Below are 19,409 nucleotides of genomic sequence, written 5' to 3' on the forward strand. Positions count from 1 at the left end.
TGTCTTGCAGCTTGAACGGCACAGTGCCTCAATTATTGCTGTCGTTAGTGATGGTGCAGGGAACAATAGATCAATGTGGACCCATGTTGGAGTTTCAGGCAAGCTGGCCAGTACAGTTAACAAAATTCCGCACCCTACCCTCGAAGATGGACGTTTTCTCCACTTTCTCTGTGATGTACCGCATATCATCAAGTGTGTGAGAAACCATCTCCTGTCGCATACATATGCAAAGGTAATAGTCACAAAACTTGCTGAGAATTTGGAACTGCATAAATGTACTGTGCATTTTTAATTTTTGTTTAATTGTTTGTAGGCGGGCCCTGACTGCATCAATTACAAACATTATCAGCAACTTTATGAAACTGAGAAAAAGGTGCAGTTGAAAGTTGTCCCTAAGCTCACCGCATCCCATGTCAATCCGGGAAAATTGGAAAAAATGAATGTACGGCTCGCAACACAGGTATGTTACTTTTGCCTCTCAACATTTCTTTGCATGCCTTATTTCTTTAGTAGAGGCGAATCTTCCTTCATATTTACTCATCAAATGCCTTAAGACAATTTCCTGTGTTGAATTTTATTTCAGCTCTTCAGTAGGAGCGTTGCCATTGGATTGAAGTTCTACAGAGAACAACGTGAACCAGGGTCTGAAGGGACAGAGGGCACAGAGAAGTTCACGCTACTGATGAACGAGTTGTTTGATGCTCTGAATGCTAAGTGTCATATTGAAGGCATTCGGAGGAACTCTCCGAAGATAAAAGTGAGTTCTTTTATGGTTATTGTGCCTGAAATCTTTAAACTGTACAGGCAGGCTGTCAAGCTGACTTGTGGCATTCTTTTCTATCCTTTTCCATACGTTTCTCGCGTAAAATACAGAGATGTGATTTCATTCGAATACATTACCATCACTGTCAATAAGTGCCACACATTTTTTTTACTTTCTTTGTAGGTCATTAGAGACTTCCTTGACCTTCTGAACACAACAGAGCGAAACACCATTCGAGAAAACACAAAATTGTTCCCATCACAGCAAACAACCGAGTCACTTCGTGTGACCCTTCTGTCTGTTTTGGACATCATCGCTCTGCTGCATCAGAAGGAAGTGCTGTATGTACTCACAGCAAAACTGAATCAGGACCCTCTGGAGGTGAGTGGTAGCAGTTTTTTTTTCATGTATCTCAAATTCTTTTGATCAAATCTCAAAACTATGTATTCTATTTGCAGCGTTTCTTTGGAGTCGTGAGGAGCTTTGGCGGCGATGAAGATCACCCCACAATTACGCATTTTAGTCAAATATTTAGGCTTCTGAGTCTCTACACGCCGCTAAAGATGGCAACAAAGGGTAATTGCTCCGGTGATGCCGACCCTGTGCTTGTTTCTGTTGAGGAGAGCCTTAACACAGGCAAGTTGGCAGCTCTTGCTCAGAAGCAGGCTCGGCAAGAAAGGCTGGCTGAGATTCTTCAAAAAATTCAACTGCAGGAGCATGCACCTGATGATGAATTCCAGCACAACTACAATCGGCCTGTCACAAGAGATGCAGTCCTGTATTACCTTGCAGGGTACGTTGTGAAAAAAGCAAGGAAATTCACTAGCTGTACTGATTGTCTGAATACTCTCGTGGGTACCTGCCATGTTCCACAAGCAGCGATCCTGACTGAAATGCGGTCGTATGTACCTGGTGCCCTGCAGCAACCGTCAAGTGCCCTGAACGCCCTGCTTGCAGGCATTGAGCGGGTCGTCGAAGAAAAGACTCGATCGAATGAGGTGTTCGGGGACGTATTTTGGACCATTGTAGAAGAGCTTGGCCAAGACTGTTGTACCAGTTGGTTGCCGTGTGCATTTTGAAGATTTCACTGCCCGTATTATCAAATTTTATTTAGTGACACGAATGCATTTTTATGCACGATTCCTTCAGAGAGAACGTGCCTTGAATGTGCAAGTGAAGTCTGCTCGCAAGAGAGCCAAGCTCATGTAGGTGTAAATATTGCACCTCTGTATTTGGTGCTCTGAGGAAATTAAGTAGTGCCAGGTGCATTTTTTTTCATCCGAAATAAAGTGCTGAAAGTGTGTATTTATCTGAAGAGATGGTGCCGTGGATTCATTCCTACTATTTTAAAGAGTGCACCGATTGGCATGCTGACGGCTATCTCACGACTTCGTCCGCTATTAAGAATAGGCTTGAAAGGAATGACTTGCATTTTTCTGCATCCTACAGTTAACTGCGGCCGACGAACGTGTTGGCGTGTTCAAGCCCATTACTACTACGAAAGCGTGACATACACTCAAGCCGAGATTAATATAAACAAACGAGATCTGAAAAACGACTTTGGCGTCTCAGTGGCCAATGACGAACTGTTACGGGAACCTTGACTATGCTGCTTTGCGAAACGTGCGACGACCATAATAATAATAATTGGTTTTGGGGGGAAAGGAAATGGCGCAGTATCTGTCTCATATATCGTTGGACACCTGAACCGCGCCGTAAGGGAAGGGATAAAGGAGGGAGTGAAAGAGGAAAGGAAGAAAGAGGTGCCGTAGTGGAGGGCTCCGGAATAATTTCGACCACCTGGGGATCTTTAACGTGCACTGACATCGCACAGCACACGGGCGCCTTAGCGTTTTTCCTCCATAAAAACGCAGCCGCCGCGGTCGGGTTCGAAACCGGGAACTCCGGATCAGTAGTCGAGCGCCCTAACCACTGGGCCACCGCGGCGGGGTACGACCGCAACAGCTGATTTGTAGGCCGCAGCGGACAGCCAAGGCTGCTAGGGCTCTGAGGAAAGACTCTAACTGCGGACTCTGGGGGAGCGTAGCAGCATTTTCAGAGCTCGGCAAGGATGTTCATTCAATCTGCTAAACACAAGGCTATACAAGCATTTAAAAAAGGGCATCGGTAGTCACGTTAGTAAGCTGCTGAGTGAAAGGAACCGAGCACTGCCAACGCAGAGCTGCACACGCGTAGAGCAACTTGCGGCGCTCCCGCCATCTGGCGGCCAGTCAAGGAATGGAGGCGCCCGCAATACATGGCGCCTACGGAGAGTTCGACAACTGAACCTAGTCTAGTAACAAGCGTTTGCGGGCAGGTAGGCTGGAAACGCTGATTAGTCAAACAAAATGTGACGTCACGCCTAAAACGTCACGTGACGTTACGGTCACGTGACTTTTAATGACGTCATGTCCGGTTGGGAAGAAGCACATTTTTCCTAGATTTTTCTCGAAATTCCCCACGTTTTTGACAGCGCGCGCGGGTTCAGAAAGCGCACCTGATGCGCCGCGCTTTCACACACTGCATGCGCAAATCCTTGGCAAATCCCCCCGCGTGGGTATGTGCCATATATATTTACTGACGTGAAGAAGAAGAGTGTGGGCTACACTGTAAAAAAAATGCTCCGCAGTACAGAGAAACCCGCTGGTAATGCGTTGCCAGAGGGTTTTCCGCAACATGAGGTATGGACTAAATGTCAGAAAGAGACTCCGTATGACGACTGTCACATTCTTGGTAACGGAAAGTTACGCCATGCTATGCACGAGACCGAAATCGTTTTTTCACAACGAATGCTTATGTTTTGTTCTTATTGAAGTTTCCGCAATGTGTATGCATACGTCCTCCGTTCACTCAGAAGTCATTTCATCTAGAGCGGAAATTATCTGTATTGCAATTATGTACTTTCTGTAGTACATGAACATGCGTCTTCGTATAGCTTCTGCCCGCAATGTTCACTGCAGATATAGCCGTCCAGGTGCCAAAGAAATAAGTATTATGTACAAGGCTTTCCTTTACGCATATTATGTAGTGCATACGTACAAAGAATGCAGCTTAGAATGAAAGAGTGGTAAGTGTTTGGGTGAGTACAAGTACATACGTTTTATTTTCATGGCAAACTACACACATTGTACATCTGCACATTGCTGTCGGATCCATCTGAAAAGCATAAAAAAAAACCTCATTTAGTGGTCACACAACACCAAATATAAATTTCACAAATACATTTCAACCATCCGCTATTGAACAATCGGCTTTCGTAGAAGCTTTCAAAAGCCATTCACCGAGAACCAACCCATTATAATTTATTGCCCAAAATTCATTTCTCATAACAGTAAACAGTAAAAACCACAGCTCCAGAAAGAAGCAGACAAAATGTGCTTTCCCGGGCGGCACTGTGCGCATGAAAGTCTTTACAGTTGCTTATCATTTTGTGCAAATAGAAAGTAGCTCAGGATGGGGGCCAGATGCAATTCAATGCAGGTGCCTTTCTGTACATAGTACTAAATACACAACTTAGCGAGCAAGGAACATTGGTAACATCTGAAAAAGGTGGGAGACGCTTGCCGAATTTATCGTCCATTCAATTTGTTATAGGCAAGACAAGACGAAGCGAAAGTCCCGCACTCAGTTTATATCCAGTTCCCGGGCATGCCCGTTGCGGCAGATTATGACGCTTTTTATTATGACACAAACTTGGAATACGGCCCCAGGAAGCACACTTCCCCAAAACCGCATGTTTTCACTCATAGCTTCCATTATCTCAGCATGTGCAAGAAAATGTACTAATATCTGATGTCAGTGAAAATGCAGTCACACGTACCGGAAGCAGCTCACTAAGGCATTCCAATATCTCTGCAGTGTGCCTCACAAGGAACGGATGCTCAAGTTTCAAAAAAGGGCTCTTGGCAGAAATTTAACCAAAGGCCGTTGCCATGTGAACCTTTTCAAAATGATGACCCAGAAATACGAAGTGTCCTCATGTGTCTGATGCAAAAGAAGCATGAAGGCATGAGTCTTTCTGCTTTTTGAACAGCTGTGATAAGTTTTTTACTGGTACTGCTTGGTGCAGCTTCAGTCTCCTTCTTGACATTTTGTGAAATAATTATATATCTGCGAAAGATCTCGCTAGCAAACATTTTGGCACTAATGGAGAAGCAAAAAGACCCATGTCCTAGGCCTTTTTTTGTGACACTAAAGGAAGGCTTGCCTTTTAGAGTCATTGATTACGAAGAGGTCCATGTGGCAACAAACTTTGAGAGAATTCCTTCAAGGGCTCTTTGTTCTCATGAGGTGCCTTGTAGATATATCACACCTCAGTGAGCTGTTACCAGCCCTGTGAGTTCACTGTCACTTGACATCAAGGGTATGTACTTTTCCTCGCCACATGCAGCAATGATGTATATGTCAAGAGAAAGCATAAAAGATTTCTAAGTGCAATTCCAGATTGCTTGCAGAGGAAAGCACAAGAGTGGCCATGCTCAGCTGTTACCTTTGCTTCTTGCTCGAGTTCTACAGTGAGTACTACGTAATGACAGGTGTCTGCATCAACTCATATTTAACACCCGTCCTGTGCGACCTCCATCTTGCACTACATGACAGGCAACTTTATAACACCCTTCATGCAAAGAGTGTCATCAGGGTCGGTGTGTTCTGTCAGTTTCCTGGTCCTGTGGTTTGTGCTGTGTTTTCTACTCTTAAATTATTTACTGCCTTCATTCTCCACTCCATGAAGCCTGAATGTGCTACACTGGGCTGCTCCACGCGTCGTGGAGCAGCCCAGTGGCCATTTTTTTTTCATACGTCGGAGGCACTCAGCTCGAAAGCCATGCTTACTATATTCAGCAGACAAGGGTACATGTGAGACACATCATTAATAACTAATTCTCACAGTGGTATCTGGTGCAAGAATATCTGAATACTACTCAATTTTTGCTTAAGTTTTCAGATACACTCTTAGATTAAAAACATAATTTGGCTACATTAGCAGAAGCACAGCACCAAGGTACTCACCAGTTACCTGAAGCACTGTACGCAAGTTCTCGTGCCATCATGAATACAGCACACTGTCCACGTCTTCATAATGCCATGTCACTCCAGCACTTCGGTAGCAAAATTTTCCTTTAAAAAAAAGTAGTTTTGTTTATGTTAGACTGGTCATATTAAATTTTACTATATACTATGTACTTCTCATTGTACTGCCCCAGACTAAAAAATACCAATGATCACGCTTTGAATTATGTCATATGTGGTCACCAAATTATGTGATCACCATTATGTGATCACCAATATGTTCTTAGAAATTCTGATTGAAATAAATCTGACAAAATATTATTTCAGAAAATGTGGCACAAGGAAGAAGGACGCTAGCTAGATAACCTGGACGAATGTTTTCAGTTGCATGCAGCCACCGGCACCATTGCACACAAAATGTACAATAAAGTGGGTTTTACCTTTCCGAATAGAATTTAATGCTGCAAACATTTAAGTAAAAAAGTTAAAATTCCTCTCGTTTTTTCACAAGCCTCTGCAAGTACACAATTCAGTGAATCTACTCTACAAGTACTTGAATCTATCAGCACGAGACAGGGACGAGAAAAGAAACAAAACAGGCACTGACTCGCAACTGAAGTTTATTGAAGTGAACAGAGAGTATACAGAAAAGCCACACGCCACAAACTACACAATTACACAAGCTACATCACAACATAAGTAAAAGATTGCCCTTAACATTCCTCTCATCTAGACAGTCCAACCCGCTGCATGTTAACGCTATGGGCAGCACACTCACACATTCGTCACCGAGTCATAAGATATGTCTAGCTTCGATAATTTTCTGGTTAATCTGCTGTGAACGTAGTGCCAAAATGCGTGTTGCCGAAAGGAATGGCTAGCAGCCTTCACATCCCTTGTAATATGCAGATAAGTTACAACCCCTACCAATATCCAAATACCTCTCATGCTCCTGTAGTGTTACATTGATACACATTCCAGTTTCACCAACATAAACCCAACCACATGATAATGGTATGCAATGCATGCAATGGTTGCAAGGCACATATATGTTGCCACGTTTCACTCGACACATGTGCTTTTCCCTAACGAAATTCACAAAATTATTAATCTTACAGATTGTAGACAACTTATTAGGGGCCGAACACACCATTTTTACGTCATAACTTCTGGCCACAGTTTTCAAATTTTGCAACAATTTATGTATCTACAGTAACACAGTCAGTCTTTTGGCATCTCACTGGCTGGCCCCAGCCTGATCATGCCAGTCCCTGCGAAGGGGTTTCAGCTTTTAACATGCTAAAGGGAAGAATGGCACAGCATCAAGTAACGAGGAAAGCAGGACAGCACACCCACGCACAAGTGCCAACCCTGGAGCAGATACAAAATCCAAGAGCGCGTGCTTGACATTCAGCGTTGACAGTCAAGGAAACGAGGAAACACGGATTTGAACGCTAAAGATTGAACGAGCCCGATCCTTGGCTACCAACGCTGAATGTCAAGTACACGCTCTTAGATTCTGCATCCGCTCCAACGATGGCACTTGTGCGTGGGTGTGCTCTCCTGTTGTCCTCGTTACTTGATGCTGCGCCATTCTTATCTTTAGCATGTCAGACCAACTTGCCCAATCTTATATGCTCAGCTTTAAGAATTTATCGCACGCTTCTGCAATAGCATGGTTGGGAAATCATGCTTTCATTAGCCTTAAAATCTTCTCTTGGAAACCAGTTGTCACGCTGCAAAAGCATGGCTTCACCAATACCGAGCCTAGACTTGACGACGCAATGCTATCTTTCACTAGCTTAGAATCGTTCGATTAACAGTCAAGTAGCTGCTTAACACTCCTGGGTGAATATCGCTAGCACACATGGCGTGTGCAGAACATCAAGGTAAGGTTCAGAAACCGCAGCTCTTTTTGTTGGGACATTTTCTCCAAGGTAAACTTAAGACAAAGGCCTTGCTCCTTAAACAAGTTCACAATATGTACAGGTCCCACACTATCACAACCTTTGTAAAAGACCAGAAAATCATAGACGTAGCGAAAGATTTCCCCCAGCCCATGCAATTTCTTGGCAATCATTCCTTCCACCCTGCTTAAGAGAATATTGCTTAGCACAGGGGCAACCTTCGAATCGATACATTTAGCAGACTTTTGAACATATGCCGCACTGCCATACTCCACAAACATGCTCTTCACTTCAAATAAAAGGAGGCAAGTGCCAAAAAAGACTTATGTTACACACCCGTTCCTAAACACGAGCTCATCGTTGTGCTCCGATATACACATTCATAAGCTTTTCACAAGATCTTCATACGGGATAGAATAAAATAGTTCTACATCGACACTAATCACAAGACAATCCGCTGGATTGTCATTCTTAAGATACTCAACCACACTGCGAATTGAGTACAAGAAATGGATCTTCAAGATGCGAAGTAGACGGATGCTTTTGCAAATAACCAGAGATAATTTTGCATGAATCCTTTTCTGAAATTTATCTGAAGAGCATGTTATTAAATAGCATTTATTTGAAGAGCATGTTTGTAGAGTAGCGCAGTGCGGTATGTGTTCTAAAGTCTCGAATATGTAGTGGTTGAAAGGTTGACCTTGTGCTAAGCAATATTTTCTTGAGTAGGGTGGATAGAATAATTGTCCAGAATGTGCATGGGCTGGGGGAAAAATCTTTTGCTATGTCGATGATTTTCTGGTCTTTTATAAAGGTTGTGATAGTTCGGGACCTGTACATCTTCTCAAGTTGTTTAAGGAGCAAGGCCTTTATCTCAGGTTTACCTTGGAGCAAATGTCCCAAGAAAAAGAGCTGTGGTTTCTGGACCTTACCTTGATGTTCAGCACACTTCATGTGTGCTGGCGAGTGTTAAGCTGCTACCTGGCTACATGTCGACCATTCCAAGCTAGTAAAAGATAGCATTGCACTTTCTAGCGCGGGCTCAGAATTGATGAAATTATGCTTTCACAGCATGACGACTAGTTTCCAAGAGCAGATTTTAAGGTTAACGAACGCAGGATTTCCAAACCTTGTTACTGCAAGAGCATATGATAAATTGTTAAAGAAGCTGAGACAGTTTTGCGGTGACCGGCACAATCAGGCTGGGGCAGCCAGCGAGATGCCAAAAGACCAGTTGTGTTACCGTATGTACATAAATTGTCGCACAATTTGAAAAATGTGGCCAGAAGGTATGATGTAAAAGTGGCTTTCTCGGCCCCTAATACGTTGTCTAAAGCATGTAAAATTTTAAGAATAATTCTGTGAATGTGGCTCGAGAAAAGTACACGTGTAGAGTGAAATGTATATGTACCTTGTAAAATGAATGTGGTATCAAATATTATCTTGTAGTCTGGTTTACGTAGGTGCAACTGGAAGGTGTATGAATGTAAGACTACATGAACACAAGAGGGTAGGGGCTTGGCTAGGTGGTTGGGGTAACTCTGCTGTACACTGCACGGGATGTGAAGTCTGCTACCCTTTCCTTTTGGCAACACGCTTTTTGGCAGTAAATTCAGATAGATTAAATGGGAGATTATCGAGGCTAGACACATCTTTTCACTCTGTGAAGAATGTGTGTTTTGTCTATCGTGTTAACACACAATGAGTTGGACTACCTCAATCAGGGAAATGTTGAGGGCGATTTTTGACTCATGTTGTCCTGTATGCTTATCTGTAACTACATGGTTTATGGTATTGCTTGGCTTTTTATATATTCCCTGTTCACGCCAATAAACTTTATTCGCGAGTCAGCACCTGTCTTGTCTCCTTTCTCATCCCTGTCTTTCGCGCTGGTGGATTCACCGCAATGGCTCACCTCTGCAGAAATCCAAGGCATGACATTTTCCTCTTCACACTCGTGGTTCAGCGCATAATATGGCAAAGGCTTTTCAATTCCAAGGAAAGTTCATGGCTCCATTGAACACTGCCTCCTGCTTACAAGACAAAGAGCAGCAATCATTGTAGATTCTACCTGTGACACAAAGAGCAAAGTTTTAGTTTGAGTGGACTAAACTAGGAAAGCAGCACATATATCTATAGCCAAATAACTGAACTGAAAGAAACAGAGGGTAGTGTAATAGTGAACACACTGATATATTGCAAGTGAGATATATGCATAATATATTGCAATATCCAACACTGCTACCATTGCCTTAGCCAACTACTTCATAAATAACAATAAATGCAGCATCACAAAAATACTGATAACGTACTATTAGTGTTAATAGTAGCAGTGCAGGTTCCATGAACAAAAAAGGGCCCAGTGCTGACTGTCGTTCCCACAGCAGCCTTGTGACCAATGGCCGGTGTAAAGGAAAGAGGAATGACTGAAAAGAGAAAGAGCCAGGGGGAAGGAAAATAGGTATAGAAGGGCGTAGGATATCATAGGCAAATAAGGTTGTTTAGACAGTGAGCACAAAATAAACATTACCACACAAGTAAAGACATACAAGACCAAACATATATATCATTGTGCAGAGTGGCAAACTTGATGCCATTTAGCCCAAAATATGTTTTCAATAAAGTGATTATAATTATTAATAGAACAACTGACCGAGTGAAACCATAACAGGGATGAACAAGGAAGTTGTTAATATTCTGGTAGAAATTAAAAGAAGAAAATGGATCTGGCCAGGGCATACAATGCAGAAAATGAATCACCAATGGTATCTTAGGGCAACAGAATGAATTTGATGGATTTTAATGGCACAAGGGCATCTGTGGCCAAAGAGTGCCTTAGCACAAGTTAATTTCGTCTACTCAAGGTGAAATCAGAGACCCATTTCCCAAGCATTTCATTCCAGATAAGCTGAGCACCACGCCAGGAAACAGCTTGTGCATTGTATTGCAACAAAATGAATTTCACCCTAAGGAAAATATAGCAGGAGATAGCTGATTATAAGCTCACTAGATAAGATTAGGTGATTTCTGATAGTGTGGCATGTAGCTGGTGCAAGACACAGATAATTAAACTGGAAAAGGCCATTGTCCTGAGGTGAATGTAAACTAAGCAATGAGGATAATGAAATTCGCTACAGTAGAGCTGTTAAGAATCAGCTCAAGTTCCATGCTTCAAGATGATGCAAGTTTGCTCAGTGAAAAAAATCATAAGTTCACCCAAGAATTGGTATCTTGGTGGTATCAGGCTGCAGGTGCAGATAAATTAATCCTGCCTCAGAGAAGAGCTACATAGAGCACAAAACATTTTAGGCCAGTCCTACACTGACAGCTGTTAATAACTATTTTAAAACTGTTTTTCATTGCACAAACAATAATACCGAGTTTGTGTTGGTCATGTGATTATGTTACTGAGGCTCTCCTAAAAATTCTAGCCAGAGCTAAAATACAAGCTGTCTCAACTAAGTTTTTATATCAACAATGAGAACATAAACACATGCAGATTATTCAAGTAGAAGTTTTATTCTTCATGACGTGCCCTACAAATTTTAAATTATACTGAAAAGTAATAGAGTGGAGTGCTTGTGCCAAAAATACTAAACCTCAACAACAAAGAGAACACAAGATAAAGGCAACAACATATTGCCCAAAATTTAAATGTTTGACAGAACAAATATGAAAAGAAAACCTCTCCACAACTGGAACAAAACAGCGTGATACCGAGCACACATTTGAAAATTGTTTCATCCAAATCCCCAGTCTGGTGCTCCAGCACTCTTCAGCCAGCATGTCATGAAATGTACCATAGTTCTGGTCGCTGTAAAGAGTATACAGCTGATCCGGCATTTTGATATGTGAACAGTAACCCTCAATGACCACCAGGCTGAATACTTTCAAGAGGCTGTTCTAGTAACAAGACTGCAGTGAAACACTTAGCAAGTTATGCTGGCGTAATAATGCAAACCATCAATCTGAGAGTTCGCTACCACGCAACTCTGTAGTAACTCCTAAAGTGTTGCAATCGAATGAAAAAAAGGACTGCCTATTATATAAACAAAAGTCAAGAGGCTGCAATGCAAGGCCACAACAGAAGTGCTGCAATACAGCAATAGCGATACAATGTACACTTTAAGCAACACAATGAAACATGATCTTTTATCCTTAATTATCAGAATTTAAATATTTGTTTTCCTTGCTCTCTTGCAAAATTAAGTTTAGATCGTGAAAGCGCTCAAAAAGACAAGGATACAGAAAGAGATTTCCACACAGTGCGCTTACTTCCAGTGCCTTTTTGAGCACATCCACTATCTAAACATGGTAACCCAACTAGTCTAAACGCTGTCGTTATTCCAAAATTAAGCCTTTCACAAAGTGGGAGCCCCTTTCCCCATACAAAGTACACCATAACTAATCCAACACTTTTTTCATGACGTTTTCTCTGAGAATAAACACTGAAGATTTTGCAATAGTACTTGTCTTTTCGATTCTACGAATGTATCATGCAAGTGTTCAATGAAATGACCATCTGCCCATCTTGATCATTGCTCAAAATCAGGATATAATGCACCATGAAGGGCAGGCTCTGCTTGATTTTTATGTTTTCCTAACGAAGCATGTACGTGCAACCCTTCTGCTGGCTTGTATGCAGCAGGTTTGTCTAGCTAGGCGAACTGTGGTTTTGCTATAGAGATGAAATGGTACTTTGGAAGTGAATGGCTTTCTAAAATGCATTTAACATACATACCGGGGCTTTAACAGCACCTGGTGTAAGCAACATCAGTGGGGGGACCGCAGGAGTGGCCTAGTGGTCCGAGCATCTGCCTTGCAAGCAGGAGGTGCGGAGTTCGATCCCCAGTGCCACCGGGTAACCAGCGGTGATACAATGGGTCGTTTCAATGGCCAGTTTAAAACTTGAAATAACCATGCTGCAATATATACAAAAAATGATTTGTGTGCTCTCTCTTACATAACATAGTTAATCATATCATAGTGTTGGTAGTACACAAAATGCATGTGTGGAACATATACATGCACTGTTTTTGTTCACATCTTACCTGCTATGTGCTGTTATGGCATGTTATGTGCTGGGAAAGCAACAGTTGTGAGCAATGTTGTGTTGCAGCCTTTCTTCTGGTGGAATTTGAATCATGTGAGGTGCAGCTGAAAGAAATTGTTTCATACATAAGTATATTTCATGTAACACAACAAAAAGTGCACAGCCCCATCATGAGTTGTGGTTTAAACTAACAGCGAGCTTTTTACTACTCTATTTAACATATGATGCAAGTCAGTGATGCTGGAGGCACAAAACTAAATACTGTAAGGTAACAAGAGCTAATATGGACAATCATGCCTTTAAGAGATATTGTCAATATATATTTTCCTGAATGAACTAAAGTTATCCTTAGAAGCATTCAGAGGAAGATAATTTTGCTAAATTCCTTTTGCCAGAATAGGCCTTTTATGAACCAGTTGCAAATGAAAAGAATAACTTTAAGACCATGCTATGCATGCTCTAATGCCAAAGTAGTTGCATACAAGCAGTATACTATGCCCCTAGTTTTATGGTGGGCCTGTACTGCACAATTTTCATGCAAGGTAGTGGAAAGTATGTGCCATGAAACAGACCTCTGCTTGCTGAAACTGGCAAATAAGTACTGGGTGTTTAAGGCAGGAAAGAAGTTACATAGTTCCTTCTGCAGGTTTTGAACTTCAGGTTAGTTATTTGAAAAATATCAATCCCTGAACTGCAATGATTGAAGTTTTTAGCAAATAACATTTCTATTGTAACAGTGGAAACGCTCTTTTATATGAGGAACGACTTTTCAAAAGCCTGCGTTTCATGGTGGCTGTCAAGTAGCCCTGATAAAAAGAAACCAGTCACGACACACAACCAAGCCCCCGAAGCACATTTTAAACTATACCCTCATGATATAGCTTTAAAGTAAGTGTTAAGCAATACAAATACAAATCCCTTGATTTCCTTCATGATTTATCACTGGTGTATACATACAAAGATAACCGTACAAGATGTGGAGTGCATGGTACAGAGAGAGTAGGCAGATGGTTTCTTGACACTCAAAAAGTGAACAAGGGAAGAAAAAATCTCAGGGTGCTTGCCGTTTCGACAAGACAACTTGTTTTCGTCTGGGGTCAACATATACAGAGGAAACTTAGAATCAAGTACAGGGTTGTCCACTCTTAGTGCGAACATGCGAGCACATGGCTGTGCTCTTTGGGCCACACTGTCTGACATTGCCACACATCGAAGTGTAACATGACACGAAGCACCACATCCAGGTGCATCTCCTCTTGCGCCATTTTGCCGCGATGAGTGGCTGCGCCGCACACAGTGGACCTCTAAAGAGTGCGGCCATGCGCTCACATGTTTGCACTAAATGTGGCCAGCTCTGTACATTCCGGAATTAGCATAATTATTTGAAAAGGCCTTGCACATGGTCAGAGGTTTCCCAAACCATAATTTCCCCCTCCTTTCCTGCTTTCTTTAATTTATCATTATACTTTAACCTTACGCCCTGCACCTCCTGACATCACTTCTCGGAACCTTGGCTGCCATACTCCTCCCCCTCCCCCTTCTTTTTGCCTTTTCTCCGAACCTGCCCTCATTTTCTCTTTTTCCTTCAAATTATTTTGCCCCCCCCCCCTGGTATTTTATTCTGCCATGCTGCTTAATTCCTTTATCCTAGTTTTTCAGGAAAAGGCAGCCAGCCATACCAAGCCACCTGTTGCGGCTGGACATAAAGCCATTCAAGCCCACTATCCACACTCCATACCCCGAGATTCGTTTCTACTGAATTGGGCTTTTTTGTTTTCACAGTTTTGCAGGTCAGCCGGTTAATCTTCTTTAGCAGCTATCATGCCTGGTCAAGGTTCACGCTCCGCATCGTAACGCCCTTCCCATATCGCACCCTCGTCCCACACACCAGGCCTTTCGCCTCGAAGTGAAAACCTTATTTAAACCCCACCAATGATGAACACTTTGCCAGACAAAGACAAGTCCTCTTGTCGAAACGTCGGCAAGCACCCTGAGGCTTTTCCCTTCCTTATTCAGTTTGTGAGATACCAGGGACAGGTGTTCAAGCAGCCATACCACACTAATACCCCTGTCACACGGGCACCGCACCGCAAAGGCCTTTGAGAATCATATCCAAAGGCGTAAGGAGTGCAGCTACCCGGTACAAATGTTGCGCCTTTGTCGCTAAGGGCCTTGGAGGCGAAGGCGCTCAACCGAGACCTTCGGAGCCCGAAGACGCGGCATTCGAGAAGCTGTGATCGCAGTATCATCCAAAGTCAAAAAGTAAAAGCAATAAAAAAATAGATAAGCTAATAATGTTTGAAAACATTTTTTTCAAATATGAAAGGTGTGTCTGGCTTTGGTTTTTGTACGGGTGTTTATGTTTTATGTTCAAATTTCAAGACAGTGAAAGTGTTGCGGCAACACCGAGCGCCCATGGTGGCCAAGGCAATACACGTACAAAACCTGCTCCTGCTGATGAGAGTAGCTGTTGCAGTACTTTTAAGGAAGCAATCAGAATAAAAAAATTGTCAAAGCTCAACGAATGAACAGAATACTCCACTTTAATTTTAGAACACTCACTTCAGCCACCTCGAGTATAGCAGCGGGTGCTAAGCCTGAACGACTTTCACCTTTGGGCTGCATCGTGTAGCTGCATCGCTGCTCCTTTAAGCTTTCGCTCCTTTGGTGAAAAATGGTGCCTTTGCTGGAAAGGCCTTCGAGGAATGCCATGTGACAGGGGTATAAAGCACATTTTTTACTGACACGAAAGACTCAGTGCCTTTAGTTCTCACAACATTCTGAATCATGCTTTGATGGCTTAGCTTATCAAAATACTGGACATGACAAAATCAGCTAATTAGTGAGGGCTATTATTTGCTATAGGTAAAATTATAATTCTCCTAAAATAATGAAAAGAAACCACCAGCACTGACATCAATGTACAATTTGGCTGTAACATACTGACATGACAATATAGTTACACGTAAATTCCCTTTTCGCATTTCAAAACTGCATGCATTATTTCTAGAAAGTGCGAGAACAGAAGCTCATACATAGTGCCAAAGAAAAGAGTGCATAATAGTACCACTTATGAGGTGTTTATCGGCAACTGCAATGAGCAAGGCTATGTTAATAGCAATCCAGAGTTATTATGTGTCTTACGAGCGCATGCACTTGGGAGGTGATAGCAGCTGTGGACGCAGCTGTCCATCGCAGTTTTGAGTCTGTCGAGATAACACATGGGGTAAGGTATTCCCTGTTTTGCTGCCGAAGGCAATACCGTCAGCGAGTGGAGTTACCTTGCTATTCACTGTCAATATCTACTGCTCAAAGTAAAGGAAACTAGGGCATAAAACATACAGCATTTCATATTGTGCTTTGGCCAAATGCAGTGAGAATGAAACAGACTAGAGACTTGTCTTATGACGTTTGCACTCTTTACTTTGCACCAGAGGAAAATAAATTTATGTACAGTTGACCTACTGCTTGCCACAGTCCTAGAAGAAATGAATCCAGGTCTCAGAAATTCTAATGAGAGAATACTGATGCTGCATGTGCATTTCTCTGAACTGTTCTGAAATATGCAGAAGTTACCAATTTTTTTACTATCTGATTACATACTGTAATCTTTGAAGGAATATGAGGTTAACGGACTGGGAAAAAATGTCAGGAATGGTACCTTTGGTACTGGGCACTTGGACAAACAAATGACCCACTGGGCGTCCCCAGGAGCTCTGCTACCAGGCACCCCTAGCCACAGTAGTCAATTTTCCAGATCCAAAGGAGCCATGCGAATGATTGCCGAAAAGTCAAGTTTAAGGACAGCAGATGCATGAGCACAAAACAGTTTTCCAACTTTGTTTCAGTGTGATAAATGGTTTCAGATCTCTAGACTATATCTGGTAGTACACAAATTATCAGAACACCATCTCCCGCTCAGAATCATCTCAAAACACATTCGACACGCAGTACCAACATGGACAGTTCGTGCTTAATTGAATCCAAAAGTTTACGCTGATCGACCAATATTACTCTAAATAGAGACAGAAAGCGCATGCACGTTGTACTGATGTTATCGTGAACATAACATGCGACGAGACGCAGGGTTACAATACAAACAAAAAACCGCTTTCAAAATTTGAGAACAAAAGGCTCACCTTCTCACAAGTTCGCCAAACCGGAGACGTTGCCGAGTGGCTGCCGCCAAAGTCACTCGCAATGCACAGAAACAATAAAAATGCAGTGCCGCTGACTTTCCTTGAGCAATTCCAGTCTATTGAACTTCCAACTGTTCGCACGGACTACCTCTGCAAGCATGACTAAAAGTTAGCGGCGCAGCCAAGGTAGATGTAGAGGTAGATCCGCCTTGGCGCAGCCACGCCATTTGCAATTTACGGAGCTACACGGGAAATTCATAGCGCCATTCGCGTATTCGCGCTCAAGCTCACGTCGCTGATGTCGCAAAGGCGCACAACGGCAAAAACATATAAGATGTATTTAATTTTACGGTAGCTTTTTTAGCTGACAACCTGAATTGTTTGATATATTGTTTTTTTCTTTTCGTTGCATGAACGTTATTACCACCAGCGGCAGCGCAGCTTGGCCATGGCTAGCCATGGCGAAGTCGAAGCGCTAGCCGAGCCCGCAGTCGGAAACATGTGCGCAGTTAGCGCAGTGTGGGGTTGAATGAACAGGCGCTATGGAATGGGTTTTTGTTCTTTCGTGTTCGCTGCGTGCGTCCTGCGCGTTGTGTGTCTTTAGTATGTGTGTGTGTATGTGTGTGGCCGGAACGCTGCATTGGAGTGTACATACAACAGCTGGCTGTCCCGTGCGGCATCGGTGCGTAGTAAAACGGTCATGCAGAATGTGCGTTACAATGCCAGTGGCCCTGCACGAAAGAGGAGACTTGAAGCCGACGGAAAAGCTGCTCTCCCTCGTGGGACTGCAAGAATCTGGCGAGTAACAGTCGACGCGCGTTTCGGTGGATGATTCCGTTTACCACGCCAAAAAAATTCAGCACTGGCCAACAGCAATGATGAACTGCTGCTGCATCATCACCTGTGTGATTTTTGTGACAAGCTTGTTGAATGTGAACGTGGCCATGAATGGTATCCGTCGATCAGTGGCCCTCAGGGCGTGGCACCAGTGGATACCTGAAGACGATTACTGTTTGCCCGCGCCCTGGCGCCTCGCATTCAACCGAATGCTTTGGCGTTAATTATTTATATCTGAATTTCACACGTAGTTGGACTCGCAAATATTACAGCGTACAAACGTACTGTCGGAAGAGCACCCTTTTTCATTTTTTTTAGGGAGGGGGTGGGGGAATTACCGTCTGCTCAAATTTAATGTCACTAATATTTTGAGCTTATTTTCTAAACAGGTGCCGTGGTGGCACTGTAAGCAATGCATTTACTGGGCAGAAGTTTATTTTATGTTGTGTTGGCACAAGGTTAATGATTGTCATTGTACTGTGGTGCCATGTTCAAACAAAACATAATTGTACACTCTCTTTGAAGAATGTCTAATGAGGTAATAAATTACTGAGCAGCGAGTATGCACTGTGGTAAATGCGACGAACGTTACTGAATTACTTCACACTTGTCATGTTCTGTTGTCGTTAGTGATTACGTATGCCTTGGTGTCTGCTGCTTTCCAGTGTAGGGGTCGAGAGGCATGTCGAGCTCCACTTAGCAGCTTTTTTTCCTTCCACTCTCTACTGGCCAACGTGGTAAAATAAACTCAACATAATGCGTGATTGCTCAGACCTAGATTAGACTACCATTTCACTTATTTACTCTCAGGGCCAATTGGCATCGAAGAGAGGAGAGCGACTAACATAAATACATGTGTAGGCAGATTAATTAAAATGATTATACACAGCAGACTTGAAGGCATTGGATGCAGTGGTGGACATGACGAAGGCAGAGAAGATGTGACAGCTGGAAACGTAGAAAAGTGGAGATCTGCGTGAGTTTGTACGCGACTTAAGGTGAACGCTAGCAAAAAATTAAGAAGGATCAGAAGACTGAGGCCAGAGTTAAAACAGTAGTTTAACAGAGGAAAGCACCTCCCAGCAAGCCAAAATTTGCACATGCAAGCAGTTATGTGAACACAGAACATGGAAAATGAAACTCCTTTTTGGACAGAAGGAAAGCTAAGGCACATTGCTTATTGTGATGTTGCTTAAAAAGTTGGTGTCTAGTTGTTGCCCTTCATATCTGGTCTTTCCACACCCAGCAACTGAAATGCCATCAAAAAGGAGCATCTCCAATCACTCTAATTACATGGGAGGTACACATCGCCAGATGTCAGAGGCTTGGCGTCTCATCTTGCAGACTAGCTAGTTTGGCAGATTTAAACTTTATTGCATGTAAGAGGCATGCGGTAGCCTTGAAGGGGAGTATTTCATGTGTTACAGCATATTGTACAGTCTGGCATGCTTCATTATTTACATCACAGTAATATGCTAGCACAGGCTGGAAAGTTTGTAAGTGAACAGAAAAAAACAATGTTCATGCCATATCTTAGCCACATTCTTAGTATTGTATGAAAAGTGCAAATAAGGAATTCCTCATTTTTTTTGTCAGCTTTTCCTTTCTGTGCATTGATTTTTTTCAAGTTAGCAAGGTTCTACAGTCTTGTGTGCCTATCGGCTGGCCCCTTGTTTGTCAAAGGTACCGAGTACACAATG

The 19,409-nt window shown here is 42.7% G+C and overlaps 1 long non-coding RNA gene across 3 annotated transcripts; it reads right to left on the reverse strand.

The window, feature by feature from the left end:
• Positions 1-3,786: 3,786 nt before the first annotated feature.
• On the reverse strand, positions 3,787-17,091 carry LOC144104247 (uncharacterized). Of its 3 annotated transcripts, none has more exons than XR_013308479.1 (8): positions 16,873-17,091; positions 16,395-16,465; positions 12,732-12,837; positions 12,422-12,602; positions 9,993-10,106; positions 9,596-9,710; positions 5,774-5,881; positions 3,787-3,919 (listed from the first exon to the last, which is right to left on the reverse strand). It is a non-coding gene; the product is annotated as an uncharacterized LOC144104247 (long non-coding RNA). The 3 variants fall into 3 exon arrangements; XR_013308480.1 differs by having other exon boundaries at positions 9,596-9,713; XR_013308477.1 differs by having other exon boundaries at positions 9,596-9,751.
• Between the last annotated feature and the right edge of the window lie 2,318 nt (positions 17,092-19,409).

Source organism: Amblyomma americanum, chromosome 1 (genome assembly GCF_052857255.1).
Source record: "Amblyomma americanum isolate KBUSLIRL-KWMA chromosome 1, ASM5285725v1, whole genome shotgun sequence".
Classification (NCBI taxonomy): domain Eukaryota; kingdom Metazoa; phylum Arthropoda; class Arachnida; order Ixodida; family Ixodidae; genus Amblyomma; species Amblyomma americanum.